This window comes from Panthera leo, chromosome A3 (assembly GCF_018350215.1).
Source record: "Panthera leo isolate Ple1 chromosome A3, P.leo_Ple1_pat1.1, whole genome shotgun sequence".
In the NCBI taxonomy this organism is placed as follows: Eukaryota; Metazoa; Chordata; class Mammalia; order Carnivora; family Felidae; genus Panthera; species Panthera leo.
In genome coordinates this window covers 58308648-58334790 of record NC_056681.1, presented here as the reverse complement: position 1 = coordinate 58334790, position 26143 = coordinate 58308648, and the positions used below count along the sequence as shown (strand labels likewise).

Genomic DNA, 26143 nt, shown 5'->3' with positions numbered 1-26143 from the left:
CACATTAGAATATATCAATTAAATAAAATACCATCAATACTAGATCTAAAATGACAAGTTCCTTGCTAGCAACAATTGCAGTGACTCATCCTGCATGTCTTGAATGAATGTTATATTTCAGCAAAACTTTATTTTAAAACCACAAAATCAAGGGTTTAACTTTTCATCCAGTCACCTAAAAAGTACTACAACACTATCCAGGAATAATGGAACTTCATTTCAGAGACCTAATGTGATATTGTTAGAGGTGGTTAGCAGGGTGAAAGGGTTTTAGCGACTTCTTCTGATCTGTTCTTCACTCAAAGCTGCTGCCAATAAGCTACTCCTAGAGGACACCAAAAGATCCTTTTCTGTTTTTAAAATAATTAACACGTTTTATCAAGAATTATTATGAATATTTAAAGAAGACTTCAGTGCAGGATCTCCATCTTTTTTTCTCTCTCATTTTCCCCAGGAAAACCTGCATTTCTATAATTCAAAATTCAAAATCTAGGGGCGCCTGGGTGGTTCAGTTGGTTGAGTGTCCGACTTCAGCTCAGGTCACGATCTCACAGTCTGTGAGTTCGAGCCCGGCGTCAGGCTCTGTGCTGACAGCTCGAAGCCTGGAGCCTGCTTCGGATTCTGGGTCTCCCTTTCTCTCTGCCCCTCCCCTGCTCATGCTCTGTCTCTCTCTGTCTCAAAAATAAAAATAAAAATAAAAACATGTAAAAAAAATTCAAAATCTAATCACAAGAAAAAAGAACCTAAGATCAACCCTGTTGTGCCAGCAATCAGGCAAAAAGGTATAATGCTCTTTTGAGTTCGTAAACTTAGTTCAACTAAAGAATAAGACTGTCAGGTTACATTCACAGGATAATTAAGGTGTGACTCCTATGTGAGTCTACCATTTAAAAAAAAAAGATAAGTCATAGATGGCTACCTGTTTTTTCTCAAGGGATCACTCTGTCTCAGAAGAAACGTCTATGCATTGTCACCAGTTAAACAGAACTGAGAAACAGAGCCATCAGAAGGTATCTGGACAAAGCTGGCTCCCACTGTTTCGCTTAAAAATTTTTTTTTCATTGGAGATAATATCCATACCGAAAAATGCTCATATCACAGGTGTCCAGCTGAATGAATTTTCACAAACTGAACACTCTTGTTTTACCAGAGCTCAGATGAAAAAAAAAAAAAACAAAAAAAAAAACCACACAACACAGAATATAAGCTGCCCCCAGAAATCCTATTCTCTCACTGCCAGGGGTAACCAGTATCCTAATTCTAACATCATAGATGAGTTCTGCCTGTTTTTGTACTTTCTATAAATGGAATCATACAGTATGTTCTCTTTTGTGTCTGGGTGCTTTCACACCATGTCTTGTCTATGAGATTCATCCATATTGCTGCATGTAGTTATAGTTCATTCTCTTTGTTGGCGGGTATTCCATTGTGTGAATACACCACAATTTATTTACCCATTCTACAGTTGATGGGCATTTGGGTAGCTTCCAATCTGGGGCTATTATAAAGAGCCAGCTGCATGAGTTTTTACACAGTGCCCAGGACTCCTCCTCATTTGCCTGAATGCTTCATGGAGGTCTTTGGAACAGCACCGGCCCCTGAGCTCCCGACAGCATTGTCAGTCTTGTCCTTCTGCTGGCAGATGCAGACCTTAGAAGAAAAAAGGCCACAGCTCCCCACCTGTGAAAACGGACTCTTGTTTTCATGAAAAAAGTTTTTTAAAAAAAGATCAGCAACTGAGAACAGAAGTAAGTATTGTTCGCATTATCACAGAGAGTTGAGCAGCTGGCCACAGGGAATTTGGATCAGAGATAATAAGGTAACTTATCTTATTGAAACAGGATACAGGCTAACAATTCTTGAGCAAGGAATAGGGCATGCCCAGGGAAGTAGCAGATAGTATAAGCTGAGTGGCTAAGTGCTGCCAAGAAAGCGTAACTGAACCATCTCATCTCAATGGGGTACAAGTTTAAAACAAGGGCAAAAAGCCAAGATTCTTCGTAAACAAAATCACTAGCTTAACTCTTCCCTGAGAAAGCAGGTTTGCATCTTGACTCTGGGTCATCCTGGGGATGCTGCCCAAATTCTCAATGAAGTTCTGCAAGGGGGAGGGGGTGATTGCCACACCCTTCCTTGGGTGCTAGGGACTATGGGACTTCATAGGTAAAAGTCCTGGCAACACTGAGCAAATACTGAAATGATATGTGTTCCCTCTTGGCCCCCAAGTGCCTCGGTTTAGACAAAAGGTCTAGAACGCATCACAGAGAGCTCATTTGTTTAAATGGGCTAGAATGTGACTTGGAGGAAAGTCAGAAGATGGACAGTTTGTTCTTCTTGACAATGCAAAAGAGAACAAGTGAGAACACTGTGCCAGTGTCAGTGTGGAGCAGAAGAGTGCATGGAAGAGATCAGTGTGGTCCAAAGGGAATGGGTGAGAGCCAAGAGGCAGGATCAAGGGCAGGAGAGGGCTGTGCATGGAGCAGTTTTCCCTCTTCTACTTGGCTCCACTCTGTGCACATCCACTCTGGTTACCAAGAGAAAAGCTTCTATAGTTGTTTTTATCTTAGAATATTTTCACTTGTCCACCAAACCCATCATTGTAGGCACTTTGGTGACTTGGCTAAATTGTCAAAGTGAGGCCTGAGGAGGACACCCTTGATTGTAGAAAATAACAAACTGGATTTCAGGAGCCATCAATTATCTTATGAACATAGAGTGTTCTATGTGTCTCTACTCTATCAGACGCAGAACCAATGGGGCTGGAGCAATTGGTATGAGCAACCAACTCCCCTGAGAGCTGATGGATCTGCTTAGGTCACCCCTGGCTTCCCACTGCATTTGGAATCACATTTGAACTCCCGCCCACAGTCTCCAAAACCACACAGGATCTGGCCTCTGCAGACCTCCCCACTTCATCTCCCCATTCTCCCTCCTACCTCCAGCTTGTGATCACCTCTAACCTCTTAACCTTTCAAGCTTGTTCCTATCTCAAGACATGTAAATCTGAGACAGTCCTGAAATCCTCTTCCTCAAGATCCTCAAATAACACCTCCTCAGAAAGGCCTCCCCCAACCACCCTCTTGGGTGACTCTCGAGCCATGTTCCCTGCTATGTTTTTCTTCATAGCGCTTAACATTATAAGAAACTAACGAATTTCTCAGCATACATGTTAAGCATTTCCCCAAACCATATTTTGTGCTCAATGTTAGAAGGCAATAGCTGAGCAAGAAAATTGGCCCAGAGTCATCCTGGTAGAGATGGAAAGAAGTGAGCAGATTTATTCAAGAGATGTTTAAAAAGCAGAACTAACGAGGTTTAAAAAGCAGAACTAACTGGATAGGGAAAGTGAAGACCCCTTTTAGGTCTTCATGGATGATTATGTCAATCACTGAACTGGGTTGCCCTAGAAAAGGGGCAGTTGTGCTTATAAAAGGTATGAGTTGGGCTTCTTGGAGTGCCTGGGTGGCTCAGTCAATTAAGTATCCGACTCTTAATTTCATCTCGGGTCATGATCACAGGACTGTGTTATTGAGCTCCACATGGGGCTCCACCCTCAGCATGGAGCCTGCTTAAGATTCTCTCTCTCTCTCTCTCTCTCTCTCTCTCTCTCTCTCTCATTCTCTCTCTCTCCCCTCTTCTCTCACACATGCTCTCTTAAAAAAAAAAGGTATGAGCTGGGCTTCTCACTTACTGAGTTTGTGGTACCTTTGAGGCATCTGGGAGGTCCCTCCAAGTATGCAACTGATACCTGTGTCTGGAACCCAGTACACAGTATGTGTGGCTGGCAATGGACATAATGCTTGTGGATAAGATAGCCGATAAGAATAGAAGACAGAGACAGAAGAGGGCCTTGGAGCAAGCCTTGAGGAATTCCTCAAGAGAACAGCTGAGGAGTTAAGCTTGAAAAGGAATCAGAGGGGGTGGAGAAGGAACACCCAGTCATTGGCTGAAGACAGAAGAGGATTTTGACATGTGGGTAGCCTTCCTTGGCTCCCAAGTTGGACTCTCTGGGAGGGTCATCTCCAGCCCCGTCAGCCAGTGCCTGACACAGAGATGTGTGTTGAACTGGATATCCACGCTTTCCAAGTGATCTATTGCACAGCCTTTACAAGTGCTGACTTACTTAGGCCTCACAAGGACCCTGTCCATTACTCTCCCCCATTCTTCAGAGAAGGAACCAAGGCACCCAGAGGGTAAATGACCTGCCCAAGTCACAAAGCCAGTGAGTCTCAGGATTCAAACCCAGAGTCCATGGTCTTTATCATCATACACAGGAACACCCTCCCCCACTTTTTGCAGGCTCTTCTTTAGAGAGCAACGATACAATATCAGATAATTTGCAATAGCCAAACTTCACCTTTAGTAACAAAAACATTAGCTCTGAATGCAAACACAAAGTATGGGCCAGTATCCTCTTAAGCATTTGGTAAAAATAATGATGCAGTCTTGACTCTTTTTCCTCCCTCCCCTACCTCCCTGAAGAATTGCTTTGTCACCTTCTGAGGGAGTTCCCAAGCTCTGGGAGGGTTCAGAGAAGCTTCTGAGATCAGGATCCATACACAGGGACACTGGGTCATTCAGGTCTTCCCCTCCCCCCTGGGTGGTGGTAGGAACGTCAAAGCTAAAGTACACTGGAGCCACATATGGTGAAATCAGCTCGGACAGCCTGCACTGCTGCAGATGTTTGTGCAGGGTGGCATTTCCACGTCAGCTGAGCTTCTTGCCTGGGGACTAATATGGGCCTGTTTCAGTTATGACCTAGTAAGTAGACGGTCTGAATAGGGAGTATCTCAGTGATTTTGTATGACCTTGAGAGTTCCTCTTCTTAACCAGTCCTTCATCATCATTCAAACCATGCTTCCTTCCCATAATGTTAATAACCAACATTTCTTTGTTGCCATTGCCCTCACAATTTCAGAGTCTCCTTAAAATTTTGAAAACCTACACTTTTTAAAGTTTATTTCTTTATTTTGAGAGAGAGAGAGAGAGAGACAGAGAGAAAGGGGCTGAGAGAGAATCCCAAGCAGGCTTCACACTGTCAGTGTGGTGCCTGATGAGAGGCTCATACTCGTGAACTGTGAGATCATGACCTGAGCCAAAATCAAGAATCGGGTGCTTAACCAACTGAGTCACCCAAGCGCTCCTGAAAAAGCCTGCATTTTAAATGAAAAAAATATATATTGATAATGCAACCAATCATGTCTTTCACAAGGCTAAACAGTAGTTTCTCTTTGGCTTCATAAAATCCCAGAGCAGCCAACCTTAGAATATGTGTTAGTCACTTTGTATCCAAATAACACTGTGTGATTTGGTGAAAAGCCATGTGTTTACTGTCATGAAATATAATGTGTGGAAAACATCAAAATGCTATTGTGCAGGCTCTTCTAATAGCCTATCGGAACTTCCTTCACTTCAGAAATGACACACTTTAGGGTAGAACTTCCTATTTTAAAAACCACATAAACTCTCCCACCCATTCCCCTTCCAACCCTTTAGCAATCTGATTATGTAGTATTTTTATTTTCCCACTGTGATTGCCACTTTACCAACAAATATAACCAAGTTCTGAGAAATGCATAGGAATGCAGTCATACTAAGGCAGATTCACTTTTGTTATTTTTCCTTGCTTTTAAGTTCATACATTCAGTATTTTCCCCAGTGTGGCTCATTGCAATTGTGATCTATCTGGAAAATATATTACTGACCCATGAACAGAACCCAGAGGAAAACATGTTTGCTTCTGTATTGATGTGATTATTATGTGGATTTTGTAGTTTAAAAAGAAAGCAACTAGATTCTGCAACTGTATTCTTTGTAGAAACCAGCTTTGGTGGGGCTAATCTCATCAACCAATGAATTACACACTGATTACTCTGCTCATTCATTCTCAGCAAATTATAAGCAAAACTTCCAAGAATGATTGACCCTCTCACCTGGGCTTAGAATGGCTTTGGACTCTTCCTTTGGATTTACGTCCATGATGATGATTCTCAACCAGACGACTGATCTGACCAGGCTTCCTCTCATACTATCAGTCTGAAGGGCTGTGGAAGCAGAGGACCTGGGCTCACATTCTTACTCTATAGTCAGCCACCTGAGCTGGACACTTTTGTAGAGGGGCTTCCTTGACTCCTCCCTCTCTTTCATCTGTGACACCTACCCTGCTCCCCCAACCAATCAATCACCAAGTCCTGTCAATTCTGCCTCTTAAATATTACTCAAGGCCACCTGCTTCTCTCTGTTCCTCACTGCCACACCCTGGCTCAGCCTCCATCACTCTTAATCTCTGAAGTTGTCTCCCTGCCTCCATAAATGGGATCATTCCATAGAAGGGCTCTTTTAAAAATGCAGATTTGACTACAGCACCCTCCTGCTTAAACCCCTCAACAGCTCTCCATTACTTGTAGGTTAGAGCAAAGGTACCTCTTTATTACCCTGAAGCCCTGTTCCATGACATGACCTGGCAACTCGGCCTTCTGAGGCTGTCTCCTCCACTCCCACCATGTCATATAGCCATCTCATACAGCTTGAGACCAGCACATACTCTGTGCTAGTTCACTTCCTCACATGATGTCTCCTGGCATTACTTCTAAGGGACTTTTCTTTGCCCATCTTTGCCCAATTCCTGATTATCCCCAGCATAGAGTGTACAGCCTCTAGAAGCCTGCTCTCCATCCTTGCAAAGTACCCTTATTCTTATTCACTTCCCCAGGTCCAACAAGTGCCTGTCTCCTGAACTTCCTGAACATCCTACACTTGATGGAATTTCTCTGAGTCTATCTCATCTTCCAGCCCAGTGCCCTTGTGGGTAGGGATGATGTGGGTTTTTTTTTTTTTTTTTTTCTGTATCTCCTGCTCAGTACAGAATCTGTCACAGAGTAGGCATTCAGTAAACATTTGTTGGTTGGTAATGGGGTTGGGGTTCTATGTGGTTCTTAGGGTACTGGACTTCCATCTATATCTCATAGAAAGCTCTATTTAGGTTTCCACAAATATTTGATTCAAATTTTATTTTTAAAAGATTGTTAAATTATTTTTCATACTTCACATAATAGATTCAAATATGTTACTTACAAACACATGACATACTGCAGATCAACAGGCTAAGTGTGTTGCAAGGATAAATCATTTTTGTAAAGACTCTGAATAAATCTTCTGCCATTTTCTGGTTAAATCTCAGGTTATAAGGCTGGTTCCTTTTTTTTTTTTTTTTAATTTTTTTGACATTTATTTATTTTTGAGACAGAGAGAGACAGAGAGAGACAGAGCATGAACGGGAGGGGAGGGGGCGGCAGAGAGAGAGGGAGACACAGAATCGGAAGCAGGCTCCAGGCTCTGAGCCATCAGCCCAGAGCCCGACGCGGGGCTCGAACTCATGGACCGTGAGATCGTGACCTGAGCTGAAGTCGGACGCTTAACCGACTGAGCCACCCAGGCGCCCCAAGGCTGGTTCCTTTTAAAACTATTAACAGTTTATAGCCATTTATCTGTGTGAATTAGGAATTTCTTTACAATGTGACCAAAGCAGATACCAGAAATAAACTAAAGCCTGAAGCTTTATCAGGTTGCAATGGTTTCCATAACCATGATTTTTTTTTAATATTTAATTAAAAAAATTTTTTAATGTTTATTTATTTTTTAGAGAGACAGAGACAGGATGTGAGTGGGTTAGGGGCAGAGAGAGAGAAAGACACAGAATCCAAAGCAGGCTCCAGGCTCCGAGCTGTCAGCACAGAGCCTGACGCGGGGCTCGAACCCACGAGCCGTGAGATCATGACCTGAGCCGAAGTCAGATGCTCAACTGACTGAGCCACCCAGGCGCCCCTTAATATTTAATTTTTAAGTAATCTCTACACCCAATATGGGACTTGAATTTACAACCCTGAGATCAAGGGGCTGTAAGTTCACTCCACGCACATGCCACTGACTGAGCCAGCTAGGTGCCCCCTTAACCACAATTTCTATTTTTTCCATTTATTAAAACAACCTGTAATTCTCCTTGGCTGGCTTCACCATATGCAATTACAAGAAGTCTGAAGTTATAATGGAGATGTATACTAATAAAATGTTCTGTTATCCCCCTGATATTTTAGGGATTTCTCTAAGATGTTGTTTGAAAGATGGGTCTAGTACTTTCTTTAAAAGTTTGTAAACTTCTGGCCAAAGGGAAGTGGGGTCCTGGGGCTGAGGTTGTGGCTTCCTGGAGATTCAGCACCAATTCCCAAGGAAACAAAACAACTGCTGGGGACTGGGCCCAGGAAGCAGCTCTGTGTACCCTCTGCACACTGAGGATCCCAAAGGTCTGCAAGTCAGTCTCACTGTCTGCTTTGCAACAGGACCCTCTCTGCTCTGCCGCTGGAAAGTCCTGGGGGAACAGATTCTCACACGCCTGTGAGCAGCCACTGGGAGGACAGTCCCGTCCCTGCAAATCTGCAAGGGGAATTCCAAAGGGACAGAAGTAAGGGGAAACCAGGCCTCAAGCTCCTTACAGGAACCTGGTGGAGCTAAACGGAGAGGCACAGTTCAGGGGCTGCCAGAATTAGGGAGCAGCACAAAGATCCCTTCCTTCTCCTTCCTCCAGATACCGTGCCAAGCCAGTGCTGTGTGTGGGTCAGCTGCCCAACTGGGCTTTGTGCCCTTCCCCTGGTCCCTGTGAGTTTCCTTCTCACTCACTGAACAAATGTAAATTGGGTACAACATGCTGTGTTGGGTCCCCCTCTTGGGGGTTTCTATAGCCATGCTTGTCCAGGGCTCCCTAAATCTCACCCTGAACAAATTCCTCCCTTGATTCTGGTTTCCTGTCAAGCTACTGCCTATCTCATCCCCTACCTTTCATACTGAAACTTTCTGAAATTAAGGATTCTCTGGATTCTCTGCCCGTAGACCATCAGGTCACACTCCCCCAAACTGACTGTAACTGGTTTTCCCCTGCTGCGTGAATGATACCCTTCAAAGGTCATTGGTGACTTCCTTATACTAAAATCCAGCACCTTTCTGTAAGGCCTGCTGGCAGCTAGCAACCACTCCTCATCCTTGAGCTATTCTTCGCTTTTATGGCTTCACTTGCGGCTCTCCCTCCAAATCCCTGACCACTTCTAGCTTGTCTCCAAGGATTTTTCGACTTCTTGTTCTTCTCAAGGAAGACAGTTATGTTTGCCAGGGCTGCTGTAACAAGGTACTACAGACTGGAGGTCTCAAACAACAGAAATGTATTTTCTCACTGTCTCAGAGGGTAGAGTCTGAGAATGAGATGTCACCAGTGATGATTTCTCCCCAGGCCTCCTTCTTTCCTTGGACATGGCCATCTTCTCCCTGTGTCCTCACATGTTCCCTCCTCTGTTTTTCTGTGTCCAAATCTCCTCTTCTCAGAAGGACACCAGTGTTATTGGATTAGGTCCCACCCTGATGACCTCATTTTAACTCAATTGCCTCTATAAAGGCCCTAACTCCAAATAGTCACATTCTGACATACTGGGGGGTGAGGACTTCAACACATGAATGCTAGGGAGGAACACAATTTAGCCCACAGCAATAGAATTCCAGATGAGGTTCTTGACTTTTTTTTAATGTTTATTTATTTATTTTGAGAGCGAGAGCACACACGAGCAGGGTAGGGGCAGAAAGGGAGAGAGAGAATCCCAAGCAGTCTCCTCGTTGTCAGCACAGAGCCTGATGTGGGGCTCAAACTCATGAACCGTGAGGTCATGACCTCAGCCAAAACCAGACGCTTAACCGACCGAGCCACCCAGGTGACCAGCCCCTTGACCTTTCTTAATGCTTCTTTCCTACACCCATTTCTAAAGCTTCTCACTATTCAATGAATGCTTTTATTAATTTTTTAATTAAAAAAATAATGTATCTCATTAAAATAAAGTAGGACAATCCTTTAGTGTTTGAAAAAAAAGGTTAATGAGAGGGTATGATTTTCAAGTAACTAATCTCAAAGTTGTTTTCTGAGCTCTGAGACCAAATTCCCAACAAATTTTCCAACACCTCCCCGTGACAGCTGGTGCATCCCACAATGTGTTCTCTCCACAAACACCATTCTCACTCCTTAACCCTCATTTGTTGGCCAAAATTCCCCACAACTCTTTGAATGACTCCTTTCTTCTGCTTCACTCCATGCCCAAATATTTTGCCCATCCTATATACTCCTCTCTCGAGAACAGCTATGTAATTTGTGAGACCTAGTTCACAATTTGTGGGGCTCTTTGTTTTCAAAACTCAAGAGTTTCAAGACAGTGACAGCAGAGCATTAAAACAAGCACAGGGTACCTCAGAGCATAATCTTATGTGACTGTGAAAGTCGCTTACCCTTGAAGCTGGCCCTGCCCCCTGCATTATCCCTCCCACATCACTCTGCACTCCATCCCCACTGATGCCCTGGATTTCCACGCTGGCCTCCTGAGACCCCACATCCATCACGTCTTCCCCATCCCACTCTATCTGCCTGATAACTCCTACTCAACGACATCTGCACCTGGCATCCTCTGCTCAAAGCCTTTGGTATTTCCTCATTTCCTACCAAACTGGGCACAGACTTTTCAGGCCAGCATTTTAGTCCCTGATTTCCTGACTTGACTCCTATTCATGCCTGTCTGACACTAAGCTTGAGGCAAACGTTCTAGTCACTCTCTTCAGACTGTTCTCCATAGACCTCAATCTCCAAGCCTTGTGCTTCTGAATCCTACCCTTTCCATCTGTGCCATCAGAACCTCTCCAAAGATTAAGGCCTATCTCTTGCAAGAAGTGTTTCCTGGGTCTGGTCACTTCTTTCTGGTCAGCCTCACATGTTCAGGAGCTGTGGTAAGCACTTACTGCACACTTGTCCTTGCCAAGGGCTTGTGTGCTTTTATCCTTTAAACCTCCCATACCCCCAGAGGCAGGTTCTATCACTATGCCCTAGGGAGCTTGGAGGGACCATGTGTTGTACATGGTCCTTGAATGGTGGTGGACCAGGGTTCAAATGCAATAGTCTGGCTCAGAGTCTGTGCCTGTCTTGTGCCTTGTGTGGCTGATATTTGTGCATTTCTTCCATATCCACAGTAGACAATGAGCCCTTTGAAGAAAATAGATCTTTTCATCTTTGATTTCCCTGAGGCACTTCCTTTGTCTCCACATTCAGCCCATATTGCTTATGTGATGGAGCCAGAAATTTTGAAACACTGGGTTAGCCCAGGAAGATGCAATGACCAAATATATTACCTTACATTTCTGAATACTTAGCCAGTTAAGGATTCTTTGGAGTGACAACCCTTTTCAAAAGCAATGTACTTTGGGGACCATTCAGGAAATATATTTGTATTTGTCAATCACACTTGACTTATGAATTGGTAGATTGAACTCTGTGTTAGCTTACCTACTTTCCTTCCAACTGAGAGCCATCTGAGGGGGTCTTTGATTGGAAGGAGGTAATCCAGCTCCCTCACATTTGTCCTGTTGTTTGGTTTTGTGTTAACCTCTGCCTCCACCTAAATTCCCCCCTCTCGCCAGGGCTAGGCCAACAGAGGGTAAGGGAGGGAGCCAGATTTCTTAGTCTCCCACTATTTCTTTACTTCTCACTGGCACTGGGAAAGCAGCTTCTTCCAGAACTTCTGTGGGGCCCGAATGCAAATGGTTCTCTTCTTTCCTCCTTAGTCCCTTTCCCGCCCAAGACCCAGTGATGCAGAGTGAAAACTGAGGGAGGTTTTAGAGCGAGGGGCACATGGTTAATATTTATATTTAAATAAATGCGTGTGTGTTAAACTTTACCCATAGACATTTGAGAAAATATGTCTTGTAAAAAGGAAGGCATTCTTTCCAAAGCTATTCACCAAAATATTTGCAGTGGTTGTATCTGGGTAGCGAATCTTGGACGCAACGGTCTTAGCTTTTTAAAGACGTATTTAAAATTTTTGTCTATGGCTAAGGTGTATTACTTGGGATGTATGTGTTTTGTATTGAGTTGGAACTTTATTTTTTTTTTTTTTTTTTTTTTTTTTTTTTTTTATTTTTTAATATATGAAATTTACTGTCAAATTGGTTTCCATACATCACCCAGTGCTCATCCCAAAAGGTGCCCTCCTCAATACCCATCACCCACCCTGTCCTCCCTCCCACCCTGCCCTCCCTCCCACCCTCCATCAACCCTCAGTTTGTTCTCAGTTTTTTAACAGTCTCTAATGCTTTGGCTCTCTCCCACTCTAACCTCTTTTTTTTTTTTTTTTTTTTTTTTTTTTTTTCCTTCCCCTCCCCCATGGGTTTCTGTTATGTTTCTCAGGATCCACATAAGAGTGAAACCATATGGTATCTGTCTTTCTCTGTATGGCTTATTTCACTTAGCATCACACTCTCCAGTTCCATCCATGTTGCTACAAAAGGCCATATTTCATTTTTTCTCATTGCCACGTAGTATTCCATTGTGTATATAAACCACAGTTTCTTTATCCATTCATCAGTTGATGGACATTTAGGCTCTTTCCATAATTTGGCTATTGTTGAGAGTGCCGCTATAAACATTGGGGTACAGGTGCCCCTATGCATCAGTACTCCTGTATCCCTTGGATAAATTCCTAGCAGTGCTATTGCTGGGTCATAGGGTAGGTCTATTTTTAATTTTCTGAGGAACCTCCACACTGCTTTCCAGAGCGGCTGCACCAATTTGCATTCCCACCAACAGTGCAAGAGGGTTCCCGTTTCTCCACATCCTCGCCAGCATCTATAGTCTCCTGATTTCTTCATTTTGGCCACTCTGACTGGCGTGAGGTGGTATCTGAGTGTGGTTTTGATTTGTATTTCCCTGATAAGGAGCGACGTTGAACATCTTTTCATGTGCCTGTTGGCCATCCGGATGTCTTCTTTAGAGAAGTGTCTATTCATGTTTTCTGCCCATTTCTTCACTGGGTTATTTGTTTTTCGGGTGTGGAGTTTGATGAGCTCTTTATAGATTTTGGATACTAGCCCTTTGTCCGATGTGTCATTTGCAAATATCTTTTCCCATTCCGTTGGTTGCCTTTTAGTTTTGTTGGTTGTTTCCTTTGCTGTGCAGAAGCTTTTTATCTTCATAAGGTCCCAGTAATTCACTTTTGCTTTTAATTCCCTTGCCTTTGGGGATGTGCCGAGTAAGAGATTGCTACGGCTGAGGTCAGAGAGGTCTTTTCCTGCTTTCTCCTCTAAGGTTTTGATGGTTTCCTGTCTCACATTCAGGTCCTTTATCCATTTTGAGTTTATTTTTGTGAATGGTGTGAGAAAGTGGTCTAGTTTCAACCTTCTGCATGTTGCTGTCCAGTTCTCCCAGCACCATTTGTTAAAGAGACTGTCTTTTTTCCATTGGATGTTCTTTCCTGCTTTGTCAAAGATGAGTTGGCCATACGTTTGTGGGTCTAGTTCTGGGGTTTCTATTCTATTCCATTGGTCTATGTGTCTGTTTTTATGCCAATACCATGCTGTCTTGATGATGACAGCTTTGTAGTAGAGGCTAAAGTCTGGGATTGTGATGCCTCCTGCTTTGGTCTTCTTCTTCAAAATGACTTTGGCTATTCGGGGCCTTTTGTGGTTCCATATGAATTTTAGGATTGCTTGTTCTAGTTTCGAGAAGAATGCTGGTGCAATTTTGATTGGGATTGCATTGAATGTGTAGATAGCTTTGGGTAGTATTGACATTTTGACAATATTTATTCTTCCAATCCATGAGCAGGGAATGTCTTTCCATTTCTTTATATCTTCTTCAATTACCTGCATAAGCTTTCTATAGTTTTCAGCATACAGATCTTTTACATCTTTGGTTAGATTTATTCCTAGGTATTTTATGCTTCTTGGTGCAATTGTGAATGGGATCAGTTTCTTCATTTGTCTTTCTGTTGCTTCATTGTTAGTGTATAAGAATGCAACTGATTTCTGCACATTGATTTTGTATCCTGCAACTTTGCTGAATTCATGTATCAGTTCTAGCAGACTTTTGGTGGAGTCTATCGGATTTTCCATGTATAATATCATGTCATCTGCAAAAAGCGAAAGCTTGACTTCATCTTTGCCAATTTGGATGCCTTTGATTTCCTTTTGTTGTCTGATTGCTGATGCTAGAACTTCCAGCACTATATTAAAGAGCAGCGGTGACAGTGGGCATCCCTGTCGTGTTCCTGATCTCAGGGAAAAAGCTCTCAGTTTTTCCCCGTTGAGGATGATGTTAGCTGTGGGCTTTTCATAAATGGCCTTTATGATCTTTAAGTATGTTCCTTCTATCCCGACTTTCTCAAGGGTTTTTATTAAGAAAGGGTGCTGGATTTTGTCAAAGGCCTTTTCTGCATCGATTGACAGGATCATATGGTTCTTCTCTTTTTTTTTGTTAATGTGATGTATCACGTTGATCGATTTGCGAATGTTGAACCAGCCCTGCATCCCAGGAATGAATCCCACTTGATCATGGTGAATAATTCTTTTTATATGCTGTTGAATTCGATTTGCTAGTATCTTATTAAGAATTTTTGCATCCATATTCATCAGGGATATTGGCCTGTAGTTCTCTTTTTTTACTGGGTCTCTGTCTGGTTTAGGAATCAAAGTAATACTGGCTTCATAGAATGAGTCTGGAAGTTTTCCTTCCCTTTCTATTTCTTGGAATAGCTTGAGAAGGATAGGTATTATCTCTGCTTTAAATGTCTGGTAGAACTCCCCTGGGAAGCCATCTGGTCCTGGACTCTTATTTGTTGGGAGATTTTTGATAACCGATTCAATTTCTTCGCTGGTTATGGGTCTGTTCAAGCTTTCTATTTCCTCCTGATTGAGTTTTGGAAGAGTGTGGGTATTTAGAAATTTGTCCATTTCTTCCAGGTTGTCCAATTTGCTGGCATATAATTTTTCATAGTATTCCCTGATAATTGTTTGTATCTCTGAGGGATTGGTTGTAATCATTCCATTTTCATTCATGATTTTATCTATTTGGGTCATCTCCCTTTTCTTTTTGAGAAGCCTGGCTAGAGGTTTGTCAATTTTGTTTATTTTTTCAAAAAACCATGAGTTGGAACTTTAGAAGCATGTGACATGTAGCCTTATTCCTGTGCCCATCTCCTCACCTCATGCAATTCCCACCCCAGATGCTGTTGGGGGAAACAGGAGGAACTAGGTGCCACCCAAGGGCCTTTGCCTGTGGTCTGCAGGCATGTGAGTGCCTTCGCTGGGCAGAAACATGGTCAGGAGTATACCACTTCCCCTTTGAGCGGGAATTCCAGGACTAAGGTGGTGATGTGATTTGACCTAAGAGGGTGTAACAAGCCTGGAGGAAAAAGGAAATGAGCAGAGCTCTCCTGATTCACCGTCTTGTGTGTTCACCACAGTGCTCCACTTCCTGGGGTTGCTTTTTGCCACAGTTGGGGCCGGTGTCAGCTCAGAGCTCACTTGTGGTTCCCTTCCTGGGACCATGTGAGGTAGGGACAGGGAATGATGGCTCGGGGGTCCTTCCATCCTGCCAACCAATGCCCCCTCTCTGTCCCTCTTGCCCCTCTTCTTCAAAAGTGCATCACCTGCCTTGCTTTTTAAAAAATTTTTTTTAACATTTATTCATTTTAGAAAGACAGAGCACGAGTAGGGGAGGGGCAGAGAGAGAGGGAGACACAGAATCCAAAGCAGGCTCCAGGTTCTGAGCTGTCAGCACAGAGCCCAACGTGGGGTTTGAACCTATGAGCTGTGAGATCAAGACCTGAGCCGAAGTTGGACACTCAACTGTCACTTGCCTTGCTTCTAACCTACTTCTCAACCCACTGCAATCTACCCACCACAAGCTAGCATGTTGTTGGCATTCTAGAAACGCTGGTTGAGTTACCAGATCTTTACATGCTCTGTACGCTACCCTGATTCCATGTTGCCCTTCTTGTCTCTGCTTAGACAGAGATCTCAGTAACTCCAGCCCTCTCCCACCCCTTTGCTGGAAACCCAGCCCAAGGGAACAAAAGGGATATCACTTCAAACAACACCATATTTCTCCACCTCAACATTTCCCAGCTTCAGATAAAAGGAATGGGGTGAAAATGCATAAACACAATGGAAACAAGCCAAGGGTGTCTGAAAAGTTGGATACTGTGTCCTATTTGTTCCTAACAGCAGCGTCAGAATGGAGTGAAACCTACCTGGGTCCATGCTCTTGTCACTCATCTGGACTGGACTCCTCTCCCTCCCACTTGCTCTGTCCCATCCTTCTCCACAAAGCCTTCTCAACCCATGTCAGCCCACAAAAGCTACCTGTGACAGTGCTTGTAGTATGACCTCACTGTTCATCTGTTTATATCTTATCTGCTCCCAGATACAAAGCTCTCTGAACACTGAAATCATATTTATGGACACAGAAATAGGTGCACAGGTGCATAGGTCTTGAGATTGAGATCTGGGCAAAATGCCCGGCTCAGTCCCATGGTGGTTGTAAGAGAACAGGTAAGTTGCTTGAACTGCTTTGAGGCTTGGTTATCTCATCTGTCAATTAGGCAACAATAATCTCTACCTTATAAATGAAATGAGAGATAAAATGAGAAAATACATCTAAGAGTTCTGGTGATTTAGTTATTTTCCCAACATTTAACATGTTGCCCTCCTTCCCAATACCTAATGCAAGACCTTTCATGTAAATGTTCGAAAAACATTTATTGATTGATTAACGGATGGTGAGTTACACTCCATTCCTTCCTGAATCTCCTCTGTGTATCGCAGAGGGTTGGCCCACAGGCATGTATTATGGAAGGGTTTGGATATATGCTTTGGTAGTCACAAGAAATTAGAGATAAATATTACAATCCATCGACAAAGTAGTCTAAATATTTTTTTGTTTGTTACTTTTCCTATATCCAGAGAAAAAGAACATGAAAATAACATGTTTGAGAAAAAGTCCATGCCAATCAGTAGGGCTTGTATGAATTAGTATTCTCTTCCACAAAGAGCTTTAAGAAAATGTAATCTATCCATTAGAAAGTAGGTATATGGGTCAGGGATTTGGCCAGAAACAGACTGCATACTTAAAAGGGGTAACTGTAAAGAGTTTGTTCAAAGATTTCTTTTTCTTTATTATTTACAAAGGGTTGTGAGAAACCAAAAAGGAAAGGTGAAAGAGTCTGTGTTACAACAATGGGGATCTTCAGTTCTGTTAGATCTAAAGGACCAAAGCAAAGGAAGAGTTACTGGTAACCAGCAAGAGCTGTATGTGTTAGAGAAGGCTGCCTGACATATGCTGTGGTATCCATCAGAGGAACACAGACCTGCAGAAAGGGAGCTGGTGGAACCAATAGCCCAACTTTCCTTTCTGCCTGTCCTCCAATGTCCTGCTGTGGCTTCAACCCAACCAAAAGCCAAAGGGGAAGGAGGTATGTTGCTAGTCCATTGAGGTTAGCTTCCTGGGCATAGAGTTGGATGGACAGTGGATCTGAAAGGCAAATTTAAAATATCTAGCATGATAGAACAGGAGAAAGAGAAGTGAAGGGGAATTAGAGTACATAAGAATAGCAACAAAAATGGATACTAGAAATAAATCCAAATATTTTAGTAATCACAATAAATGTAAACAGATGAAAGAGTCTTCGATTGGAAAAACAAAAGACAATCTACCACAATTCCCATTTATTTTTTTAAACATTTATTCATTTTTGAGAGATAGAGACAGAGCATGAGTGGGAGAGGAGCGGAGAGAGACGGAGACACAGAATCCCAAACAGGCTCCAGGCTCTGAGTTGTCAGCACAGAGCCTGATGTGGGGCTCCAACTCACTGACTGCAAGACCATGACCTGAGCAGAAGTTGGACGCTTAACTGACTGAGATACCCAGGTGCCCATGCCATAAGTTCCATTTAAAGGAGACATATCTCAAGCAAAAGATATCAGTAAGTGGAGAATAGAAAAAGATACATCATTAAATACAAATTAAAGGAGGACTTCTCTGGTAATACTAATATCAAACACAACAGAATTTAAGGTGAAAATTTTTTATGTAAATGAAGAAAGAAAAACACCAAGAAGATACAAAATTATGAAATCATAACTACTTAATAATATAGTCTTAAAATATACAAAGCTAAAATTGATGGATTTACAGGAGTAAAGTGACAAATCTACAACCATAGCAGGAGATTTTAAAAAATTTTTTTACTGTTTATTTATTTTTAAGAGAGAGAAAGAGAGAGAGAGAGAGACAGAACATGAGTGGGGGGAGGGGCAGAGAGGGAGACACAGAATCCAAAGCAGGCTCCAGGCTGTCAGCACAGAGCACAACGTGGGGCTCGAACTCACAAACTGTGAGATCATGACCTGAGCCAAATTCAGACACTTAACCGACTGAGACACCCCGGTGCCCCAATACACTTACCTGACTGAGCCACCCAGGCACCCCAGTATAGCAGAAGATTTTAAAGTGTATCTCTCAGAACCTAACAGATCAAGCAGACCAACAGTTATAAAAATTAAGGCTCCCTAGATTTGAACAAACCATTTAAAAATGGTTAACTCTAGTGAGTAACATAAAAGCTCCTGCACCTATCAAATAAACAACATACAGTTTTTTCAAGCACAAATGGAATATTTTCACACTGATCACACTAGGCCACAAAGGAAGTATCTATATATTTGAATGAATCAACACCATAATGACCACCATCTCTGAAAACAATGCAATATTAGTGATTATTAGAAATCACCAGTAGGGGTGTCTGGGTGGCTCAGTCAGTTAAGCATCTGACTTTGGCTTAGGTCATGATCTCATGGTTCATGAATTCGAGCCTTTTGTCGGGCTCTGCATTGACAGTGCAGAACCTACTTGGGATTCTCTCTCTCTCTCTCTCTCTCTGCCCCCCCCCCCCTTGGAGTCTCTCTCTCTCTCTCTCTCTCTCAAAATAAATAAATAAACTTAAAAAAAATCACCAATAAAAAGGTATCCAAACCATTTCTCCCATGTATTTTGAAACTAAATGGAATACTTCCAAATAGTTCATAATTTAAAGATGAAATTCAAGAGAAATTATAAAACATTTAAAACTAATAGTTTTGAGGGGTTCCTATATGTCTCAGTCTGTTAAGCATCTTACTCTTGATTTCCGCTCAGGTCATGATCTCAAGGTTCCTGAGATCAAGCGCCACATTGGGTTTCATGTTGACAGCATGGAATCTGCTTGGGATTTTCTTTGTCTCTCTCTCTCTCTCTCTGCCCACCCCCCACTCATGCTTGCATGCATGCATGTACTCTTTAATAAATAAATAAACCTAAAAAAAAGAAATAATCTTAATGAAAAAAAACTAACAGTTTTGAAAATTCAACTCTTTGGAATGCAGCAAAAGAAGTACTTACGGGAAAATCAAAGCTTTAAATACATCTATTAGAAAACAAAAATGACTGTAAACTAATGAAGTGAAAGTTAAATTCATGAAGCTAGGGAAAAAACAACAGTGATTTTAGTATTTATCTTAAGGAGTGTTACACTTAGATGGAATGGCATATATATTTGTATAGTTTCATCCAATGTGTAGCTCTTTTTCAGTGCTGTAGCTAATTAGCTTCCTTGGTGGTTGGCACATATTAGGTGCTTAATAAACATTTGGTGAATGAATGGATGAGCGAATGCCCAAGAAATTTCCTATTTTCAAGTACCCATGTTAAAAAAAAAATGTGAAAATAGGGGCACCTGTGTGGCTGAGTCAGTTAAGTGTCCAACTTCAGCTCAGGTCATGATCCTGCAGTTCATGAGTTTGAGCCCTGTGTCGGACTCTGTGCTGACAGCTTGGAGCCTGGAGCCTGCTTCAGATTCTGTGTCTCTGTCTCTCTCTGTCCCTCCCCTCTTTGGACTCTGTCTCTGTCTCTCTCTCTCTCTCAAAAATAAATAAACATTAAAAAAAATCTCTTAATGTAAAAATACAAAACAGGTAAAACTAATTTTAATACTATATTTTATTGAGTTAATTGTATCCAACATATTATCCTTTAAACAATAATCAATATAAAAAATCATTGGGCTATTTTATACTTTTTTTCATACTAAGCCTTAAAAAGTCAGTGTTTATCTCATACTTAAAGTATATCTCAATTCAGATGCTAACTTTTCATCAGAAACACTTGATTGGTTTTTAGATCTCCTAAAATTGACCACTAAAAAGTATTTTCAGAGGTGCCTCGGTGGCTCAGTCAGTTGAATGTCCGACTCTTGATTTGAACTCAAGTCACGACCCCAGGGTTCTGGGACTGAGCCCTGCATGGGGCTCCCAGTGAGCACGGAGCATGCTTAGGATTCTCTCTCTCTTTCCCTCTACCCTTCTTGCCTCCTTCATCACATGCTCTCTCAAAACAAACAAACAAACAAACAAACAAACAAACAAACACAAGATAGGGTTGCTTGGGTGGCTCAGTCGTTTGTGTCTGTGAGTTTGAGCCCTGAGATAGGCTCTGTGCTGATAGCTCAAAGCTTGGAGCCTGTTTCAGATTCTGTGTCTCCCTCTCTGCTCCTCCCCTGCTTGCTCTCTGTCTCTCTCTCTCAAAATAAATAAACATTAAAAAAACCCAAAAAACAAAAAAGTATTTTCATATTCCAACATTTGAAACTTACTTAAAAGTTTTCCAATAACTGAATTGTCAGTTTTTAGGTTTAAATATTAAAATTAGGGGCACTTGGGTGGCTCTGTTGGTTAGGCATCTGACTCTTGATTTTGGCTCAGGTCATGATCTCACAGTTTGTGAGTCCAAGCCCGGTTTTGGGCTCTGCGCTGACAGTGTGGAGCCTGCTTAGGATTCTCTCTATCCCTCTCTCTCCCAGTCATGCTGCTCTCTCTCACTCCCTCAAAATAAATAAACTTAAAAAAATTATAAATATTAAAATTAAATAAAATAAAAAATTCAGGGGCACCCGGGTGGCTCCATTGGTTAAGTGTCCAACTCTTGATTTCAGCTCAAGTCATGATCAAATGGTTTGTGAGATCCAGCCTCTTGTCGGGTACTAATAGTGCAGAGCCTGCTTGGGATTCTTTCTTCCTCTCTCTCTCTCTGCCCCTCCCCTGCTCATGCTCTGTCTCTGTCTCTCTCTCTAAATAAAGAAACTTTAACAAATACTGTTTAAAAAAAAATCAGCTCTTCAGTCATACTGGGCACATTTTAAGCAGCCAACAGCCTCGTGTGGCTAGCCAGAAGCTATAATATTAGACAGAGTAGTCCTTGTCCATAAAGGTATTCATGGAACAAAGAACTGTGTTTTCCAAAGTATTCCTCCTTGACTTGTCTGCTAGCCTATGTTAAGATATGGAAGTTTCCATTCTGACCTCAGTAAAAAGAAACTTTCCTGCCTAAGTTACTATGTAGAAGTAAGGTAGCTCTGGACTATCAAAGTTACCCCTCTCTCAACAGCCTATGAAAATTTCTATTTAACAATAGCACTGATCACTTTATATTCTTTCTTTGTCAAGGATCAGTAAACTACACTTCCAAAAATATTAAAACCTTATATAATGGAAACAGTAGGGTAGTTTGCAAATGAATTAATAGCACTGGATTTCAGAGGACCCCAGCAAGAAAGTGGTGAGAATTCCCTGGTATCCTCTAAATTGAATGCATCTGTGAAAGGAGTGGAAGGAGAGCTCATGGCAACACTGCTCACTGTGCTTAAAGTCCCACCTCCCATCCTCCAGGGCTCCATGACAGGCCCAACACCAACACACCACACCACCTGTCTCCTCCTTCCCCTGCTTGGCTTGGTCAGAAGGGAGGGCTTATTTCAGCCAAAGAAACTCAACACCCCAATCAGGTAATTCTTTCCACTTTGGCGTAAATTCAAGATGTGCAGAACCCTTGGGAGGCTCTTCACCACATGGCCATGCCCTCTTTGCCTCTCAAGCTTTGTCCTTTCACCTTGTGGAAAGAGAAACTCAGAAAAACTGTTCAAGGGCTCTGCTTTTGGCACTGCTACTGACTCACAGTGAAACCTGGAGCAAGTCTTTTTGGCTGAGATTCTAAAACAGGAATAAAGTCTTCCCTACTTATATCCTAGACTATTATGAAGGTCAAAGGAGAATATGTATTCTATGTAAAAATACCTGGAAAAGTAGAGAGTACTTTATTGACCTAAAGTATCATTTTAAAATCATGTTGCCTGCAAGTTTCCCCAAATATACCCAAGAAAGACTTAAAAGGTAGGTAAACCCAACAGGCCTTCTCATTTCTTGTTGGGAATATAAATTGGAATACACTTTTTGGAGGGAAATGTGACAGTATCTATCAAAATGTTAAGTGTTCATACCTGTGGAACCATAAATCCCATGTCTAGGAGTAACCAGAGAAATACGTGTGTCAAAGAAGATGTATGTGCAAGGATTTCACTGAAGCACGGTTTGTATTAGGAAAAATTGAAACCCGCCTGGAGTTCCAACCATCATAGTAATAAAGAGAACTATGCAGCTGCTACAGAATGAGGGAGACTTATGTATATCTATGCAAATGAGACCACATGACATTCTGATGTTTATAAAAGCAGATTACAGATAGAATACATTAAATAGTATAAATATATTATTCATATTGCATTAAAACTATGGAAAACATCAGTAAATGACCTTTTAGGAGACAGACTCTGGTAGACCTTTCACTTTTTACTTTTGTTTCTACACCGTTTAAAGTTTACATTGAGCATATGACACTTTTTTGATAAGCAAAAGAAGTAAAGATGTTTCCATCTTAAAAAAAAAAATAAAATAAAAAATTATACCAAAAATGTGCTAGGCATTAGCCTAGTCATTTGAAATCATTTCATGATTTAATGATTAGTGATTAAATCATTTGAAGTGATTTAAAGATATGGTCCATTTCCTTCAGGGAGTCACAAATTAGCCAGGCATATTTAAAGGAAAAGAGCAGTCCTCCTTACACTCCAAATAATTATCTCCATCTTTAAAAAAATTTTTTAATGGTTTATTTATTTTTGAGAGAAAGACAGAGCACGAGTGGGGGAGGGGGCAGAGACAGAGAGGGAGACACAGAATCCAAAACAGGCTCCAGGCTCTGAGATGTCAGCACAGAGCCCGATGCTCGAATTCAGGAACGGTGAGATCATAACCTGAGCCAAAGTCGGATGCTTAACAGACTGAGCCACCCAGTCACCCCTAATTATTTCCATCTTACAATAAAATTTGTAATTTTATTTTTACATGGTTATATGAGATCTTTTCACTATTTTTAAAACTTTTTTAGCTTTTGAAGTCCCAAGATATATTTACCCTTACTTTTTCTTTGTTCATTCAAGAAGTATTTGTGATACACCCCACAGCCAAGGCACGGTTCCATGTGCTATGGTGGAACTGAGGGTTATCTTATTCTGACCTTGGGGAGTTTGCAGTCTGATGGGAAACACAAGAGATCTGTATACAGAATAACAATGCAAGGGAGAAAATGACAAGTGCCCAAAGAGATAAACTAGATAATGGATTCTGGGCCCTCAGAGCGCAGGCCCTAGGGAATATAACAGGCAAGAGGATGGTGAGCCATTTGTGATTGGAGGCAGTGGCCCTGCGGCATGAAGAAGTGGTGGGATTTGGAAAAGTATCATTTTCTAAATATAGAAATGAATTGAGAAATGTATAAGAGTTAAAGCAAGTACCAAAGCTTACTGCTGTTTTTATTTCCAATGACTAAACCGACACTCTTGCCACATACCTATTCCTTTGTTGTTGTTTAACCAGAGGGAAAGCATGTGAACTTGCTGCCTACTGTTGGTCTACTATTCTCCCTCTCCAGCAGAAGCACGACCCAAGGGTGGACCTTCGGAGCTCTGGCTGAGTTCTGGGTGTTGGTTCAGTTACTACTCCTCAACCCATAAAAGGGTCTCTTGGATAGATTATTTTTGGTAACTGGAAATCTCTGAACAAACTTGATCTCTGAGCTGAGTCAAAAGTCATGTCTCTGTGCAACCCATGCTCCACCTTTTGTATATCGGGAAGCAGCTCATGTTCACAGTGGCCTGACACACAGCCAGAGTGATGGGTGTGTGGAGCCAATCAGTGCTGTGCTCCACAGAACCAGGCCCTTGAGCAAAAGGCTCCTCTGTGAAACAGCAATTCTAACCATTTCCTCCTAAATCCGATTTCAACATTCTAGAATGTCCCTCGATAAAGACGCTCATTTTCTTCTTTTTTTCTTTGTTCTCACAACAGTTTAAGGAAAGCTTGCATGAAGGTTACCTTTTCCTCTGGTAACAGTGCTGAGTCTTGACAACCAAGAGGGGCCATCATGTGACTGGTAGCTTTGACTGAGTAAAACATCATTCTAGCAAACATTTTGGGAACCACTGAGACTATGGGCAACAGATGTTCATAGACACAGTTAGCCAGGATGGTTTTCTTCCAATCTGTTCTATAGATAATTATTAAGCAGTTGATATGTCCCAGGCACAGGGGATACAAAGATGAATGAATGACCATGACCTGGTCCTTAACCTCTAGGCATCTGCGTTTCAGGGGAAGAGACATTAATAACTACCATTATTTGGGTCCTCTTCAGGGTCAGATGTTATGCCATTATAGTTTCAATCATACTCTACAACCCTGCAAGATAGGGTTTGTTAGTTTCTTTCCACAGATAAAGAAGCAGAGACGTCAGGCAGCACAGAAGAGTTACACAGAGCATAGAAGAGACCAAGTAGAGGCTAGAATGGGATCTGTCCCACCAATGAACTAGAAATGTACACAAGACCCACAGTGAGAAGCAAGAGAGTGCACAGAAGCCGACAGTTATGATAAAATAGATAGGACTGTAAGAGGCAGGTGGAGAGGTAGATAAGCATTCTGGAGACATGAGAGGTCTATAGGGAGAGAGTCCCGAATCCCTGTAGCTGGACAGAGATAGCAGGACTTGTGACCAGGAAACATGCAAGAGCTCTGCTTCCAGGGCAGAGATGGTATGAGCTCAGTCTTCTCTCTTTTATTCAGTAACCCAGCTGTACCTCAGTCAGCCATCTTGAAGCTTCAGAAGGACAAACACAAGAGGTAGAAGGAGCATACTAATCTACTTTCCTGGAAGGGTGATATTCCACTGGAAGTGACTCAGCAGAATCACTTCATGTCAAGCAGAGCATATTGTGTGCCTGCCACAGACCAAATACTCCAGTGGAGGGAGTGGGCCAGTAGTCTGGTCAAATTTGCACTGGTCTGGGGTGCCTGAGGGGCTCAATCAGTTAAGTGTCTGACTTTTGATTTCAACTCATGCCATAATCTCGCAGTTCATGAGATTGAGCCCCATGTGGACTCTGTGCTGGCAGCTTGGAGCCTGCTTGGGACACTCTCTATCTCTCTCTCCCCCCTCCCCTTACCCCTCCCTTGCTCACCTACTGTCTCTCTAAATAAATAAGTAAATAAATAAATAAAACAAAATAAAATAAAATAAAATAAAAGTAAATTAAAAAAATTTTTTTTGCATTGTCTCAAGAGATTTATTTACCTTTCCCAAAGCTCCACTGGTAGTGGTTGGACTTGATCTGTGACATCGGGCAAGACACACTTCCTGCAAATGCTTTACTGACTCATCTGTATAATGTTCAGGGTTGGATAGGCTGATTTCCAAGGTCCCTCTCTGCTTTCCATGTCTACAAACTTAAGTCAGCATTTTGAGAAGGAAGACAAATTCTTATACCTCTTTACCTCTATTTGATGAGCTATTTTTATTGCAATAGTCAAACTTAACATGTGGAAAGAAGTATCCTAAGCCCTTAAGCATATTGTTACACAAGGGGGAAAAACTCTATCCTAAGCCCTAAGTATATTGACAGAATATAGAAATGTGGGTTTTGAAGATCTTATAAGTGGCAAGTGTCAGAATGCAAGTTATAATCTGGGTTCTATCACCTATTGGCTACTGAACTTCAGACCCACTCTTCCCAAACTCCAGTTTCTACATCTGTCAATTGCAGTAAAGCATCTTACTGTGCAGAGCTGTTGCAAAGATCAAATAAGATGATAAATATAAAAGAGTTTTGGGTAAGACAAGAAGCTAGACAAGTGCATGTTAGGAATAGAATTTCCAGTATTAAATTCCTGATGGTCCAAGATTTGGCTGGCAGGCAAAAGACAAGAGGCAATGTATTATGGGTGAACAAGGCCAATTATGGATCAGGGCCCAGTAAAGTGGGGGAAAGAGCTTGCTGACAAAATGAGAATTGGAAAAAGGGGGGATTTG

The 26143-nt window shown here is 42.0% G+C and overlaps 1 protein-coding gene across 10 annotated transcripts in view; it reads right to left on the bottom strand.

The window, feature by feature from the left end:
* RFX8 (regulatory factor X8) overlaps window positions 1-26143 on the bottom strand; it is a 258871-nt gene that overhangs the window by 198962 nt on the left and 33766 nt on the right. For 3 of the 10 annotated variants that reach the window (XM_042931952.1, XM_042931953.1, XM_042931955.1), the window contains one exon: window positions 5934-6044. The exons of the other annotated variants lie outside the window; for them this stretch is intronic. The gene's annotated coding sequence lies outside the window, so the exon portion shown is untranslated. The remainder of the gene's footprint in view (window positions 1-5933; window positions 6045-26143) is intronic. 10 annotated transcript variants of the gene reach the window in all.